Source organism: Mandrillus leucophaeus, unplaced genomic scaffold (assembly GCF_000951045.1).
Source record: "Mandrillus leucophaeus isolate KB7577 unplaced genomic scaffold, Mleu.le_1.0 Scaffold482, whole genome shotgun sequence".
Lineage (NCBI taxonomy): Eukaryota > Metazoa > Chordata > Mammalia > Primates > Cercopithecidae > Mandrillus > Mandrillus leucophaeus.
The window spans coordinates 2,550,106-2,554,738 of record NW_012105165.1 but is presented as its reverse complement, the minus strand read 5'-3'; positions in this window follow the sequence as shown (position 1 = coordinate 2,554,738).

The window sequence follows — 4,633 nt, the reverse complement described above, 5'->3', positions numbered from 1 at the left end:
TGGAAATTTGTTTTTCGCTTTCTTTAAAATGTCTTTTTTCAGCACTCTTACATATCAATTCTATGAGTATACAGCAAGCTTAAATTGACTAAACACCTATGTTATTATGCTAGATATTTATGCAGGGCCTCTGCAAATACGTATTTCTTACAAACCCAATGGTCAAGTTGCAAAATTAGTAATCCATGAATTCATCATATGTAGGTCTATTTTATTATAATCATCACAAAAATAGTGGATCCTCGAACAACATGGGTTTGAACTGTGCAGGCCCATTCATACATGGATTTTCTGTCACCTTTGCCATCCCTGAGACAGTGAGACCAACTTTTTCTCTTGCCCCTTCTCCCCAGCCCACTTAATATTAAGATGGTTAAGATGAATACCTTTATGATTATTCACTTACACTTAATAAACAGTAAATATATTTTTTATTCCCTATGATTTTATTGATAACATTTTTTCTCTAAATTACTTTATTGCAAGAATATAATATATAATGCAGATAACATTCAAAATATGTGTTAATTGACTGCCTTATTGGTAAGCCTTCTGGTCAACAGTAGGCTAGGAAAATTGTTAGAGGGTCAAAAGTTATACATAGATTTTCCACCGTGTGGGGATCAGTGCCCCTAATCTCTGTATTATTCAAGCGTCTACTGTAATTAGTTTGGGTAGGAAAAGAGTGTATTGTGTAAATGTCATGGTGTTAATGTGTCCCCTCAAATTCATGTGCTGGAAACTTGATCCCCAGTGTGGCAGTGTTGGGAGGTGAGACTTGGGATGTTCTTAGGTTATGAGTGCACCACCTTCAATAAATAGAATAGTGCTGTTCTAAAAAATTTCAGGAGTGGGTTCTCTCTCTCTTCTGCAATGTGAAGACAAAGAATTTGTCCCTTTCTTGGCCTTCTGCCTTCCACCATCTAAGGATGCAATAAGAAGACCCATACCAGGTGTTGGCACTTTGATCTTGGTCTTCCTAACTTCCAGAGCTTCCAGAGCTTCCAGAGCTGTGAGGGAATGCATTTCTGTTTTTAAAAATTACACAGTCTCAATTATTTTGTTATAGTAGCACAAATTGACTAAGACAAGGTACTAGCTCATTTACAGATGGTTAGTACATAATTATATACACATAAATATATACAAAAATATATATTATTTGTTATAATACTTTATATATCAAATATAAAATATATATGTGTGTATATGTGTGTATGTGTGTATATAATCCAGATAATCCTCTATTATGTCCTCTGAGTTGGCTCCTAATACTATTACTTATTGTGCTGAAGGGGTGTGTGTGTGTGTGTGTGTGTGTGTGTGTGTGTGCATGACTGGCATATATATCTCTCACCACGATGTCAACTAGTTAAGACTTATTTTCATAGTATTAGGGTAGAGTTCCAAGAAAGAGAGAGGAAGGGAGAGAGAGAGAGAGACAGAGAGAGAGAGAGACAGAGCAAGAGCGAAGAAGCATACCAGACCATCTGAAGCCTGGATTTGGAACTGGTACATCATCACTTCCATTCCATTCTATTGGCCAAAGTAAGTTACAAAGACAACACAGATTCAAGAGCTGGAGAAACAGACTTGAAGGGAGAAGTTGCAAAGTCACATTACAAAGGTCCAAATCTGTAGGGAGCAATGAAAAATTGTGATCATTCTTTAATCTACTGCAGAAGAATTTTGTCTATGAATATATTACTTTTTGAGAGTGAAGAATATTTTTAAAATCCTCACACTAGACTTTAGAATAATTAAGTTGTTCAAATGGTAAACTTTTGCAAGTATGTCATTCTGACAGTCACAGAGTGCTTCAAGAGATCAATTCACATTTCTGATGGTGACGTAGTGCTTAGTTTCTGTAGCCTTTCTGTGATGCTGACTCAAGAATTATAAAGGAAGCAGGATTTCAATTGCTTCCCTGCAAGGGGTAATGTCCGCACAGTTTTCTAAATCGTTGCTCCACACAGACCACAAAGGAAACCACAAATGTTCTCCTCCCTCAGTTTTCCATTGCCATTTTTCAAAGCTTTGCTTTCTTTTCACTTTTATCTGAGTTTTACAGCAGGATCAGTACAGTTCGTTGGCTGGAGGGGTTTTCTGTTCTCTCCTGTCTTATATAATGGAGCCTGGGTATTTGTTTTAGGTTCTTCCCTTGTTCTATTGACCAGCAAAAAATAAAAGAGACTGTATTTTATTCCTTGCTTTGTGTATCAATTCTCCATTGACATGCACATCTCATCCTTTTATCTTCCCACATTCTTATTTTCAAACTTATCTGACATGTTCTCTAATTTCACATATAATCCTTTTTGAATCACAAGGAAAGTCTGAGTTCTTCGGAAAGATGATCCTCCTATCAATGTGATTATTTCTAGATAGCTTACAGAACCTTGCACCCAAATCGACTCATTAGATCTTTGTTGTTCCATTTTCCTCCCCATGAGTACTTTGCATTATCTTTTCCTTTCTTTTTGTTTTCTCTCTAGTTGTCTCATAGTGCAACTAATATTATGAGACTAAAGGTTTTCATTACTGATTCCTGTCATCTGTATGAGTTATCTTTTTACAGTCTTGCAATTTAATGTGAACATTTTCTCCATTTAAATTCAAAGGGGGTAATTTATGTGAAGAATTTTCAACATAGTATGATCTCAGTAAATATCTATTATTATTAATGCTTCTGTTGCTATTACAGTTGTTAATTTATTCTAAAGCAAACCACATTCCCCCTTTTCCCTACTGAATTTACATTAGCCAATATAAGACATCATCTAGACAATGGACGAATGACTGTTAGAAAGTGAGTATACTTTCTCTTTGTAATTTTTCTGGCAACTGAAATTTATTATCATTATCATTTTTGGAAATACCTCAGTGATTGGTAATTGTAAAAAATTAAAATAATTTTCTTCACATTAAAGCCTTATACATTTTTGTGTGTGTTAGTAACTCACATGCTGGGTTCACATTGTCTTTACACATTTACTGTCAAATTGTCAGTAATTTAAAATATAAATGTGTATATTACATTTTTTTTGCATTTATTTTCTAGATCTCAATGACCTTCCAAAGACCTTTTAGTTCTCTACTTTTAATGTGTCATAACAGATAGATGTTATTTGGTGAATTCACATTTTACTACCTGTCTTCCCACCCTCTATATTGCTAAAATGTTCTTATTAATAACTCATAAATCTTGCTCTTTCTAAGCCATAGTATCATATCAATACTTGTTTATCAAAGAGATATTCTTCCACAGAGGACCTGGTGTTTTCCCTACTGGGTGAGTGGACTTCAATTCTAACAAATTATGCCTGTAGAATAGTGTCTGCCTTCCTTTTCTTTTCTTTCTTTCTTTCTTTCTTTCTTTCTTTCTTTCTTTCTTTCTTTCTTTCTTTCTTTCTTTCTTTCTTTCCTTCCTTCCTTCTTTCTTTTTTCTTTCTTTCTTTCTTTCTTTCTTTCTTTCTTTCATTCTTTCTTTCTTCTTTCTTTTTCTTTCTTGGAATATGCACACAGATACACACACACACACGCACACACGCACATGATCTGTTTGGTGATGAGGCCTGTTATAGGTTGAATAGTGCCCTTTCCCCTCATAAAAGCTGTATTGGAGTCCTAACCTTCAGTACCTCAGAATGTAACCTTATATGGATATAGAATCTTTATAGAGATAGTGAAGTTGAAATGGGATCATTTAGGGTGGGCCCCAATCTAATATAACTGATATCCTTATAAAAAGAGGATGTTTGGACACAGAGACAGGTATGCATGGAGAGAAAATAGTCAGAAGAGGCACAAGAAGAAGATGCCTATTTATAAGCCAAGGAGAGAGGGCTGGAACATATTCTTCTTCCAAAACTCTTAGAAGAAGCCAACCCTAACAACATCTTAATTTTGTATTTGAAACTGGCAGAACCATGAGACAATATATTTCTGTTGTTTAAGCCACCCAATTTGTCATACTTTCTTATGGCAGCCCGAGCACACTAATACAAGGGGAAATGAAAACTTGAGAAAGGGTGAAATTGGCTTATTAGAGAATTACTTGGATACTTGGGTATCTGTGGCTTTTCTCTTCAGCTTCAGACAAAAAAACAAAATGAAACAAAATAAAACAAACAAACAAAAAAACTGGAACTTGTGCTTTGTAAAGCATTATCTTTCTGGGATAAACTTCTAAAACTTGTTTTGCTTTAGATAACAGTGATGTGGTGGCTAGAGACGGACATTTGATTTGAAAAAGCAAGCCAGAGGCATGTATAAGACATAAGAAACCATATTTACTGTCACCTGTAAGTACACCTCTCTCTCCGGTCAGCTGTCATTGAGAAAAAAAAAATGCAATTGGTTTTAGATTCTCTCACTTGTTGGGAGGGGTGGGGCATGGCAAGGGGTGGGGGAGAGAGAGAGGGTGTGGAGAGTAGGGTGTAAATAAGGCAGGCAGAAGCTCCAGAGAGGGTGGAGACAGAGCTTCACAGAAGAAAAATATGTGAACCTGGTTGGTACAACATAGCTTCTCCAGACCCACCCACCCACCCTTTCCCCAGCTCTGTGCTTTGGCTGACGGCGGGAGGTTGACGGCGAGTGGTGCTGAAGGGACAGCTCCAGCAGCGGCTGATTT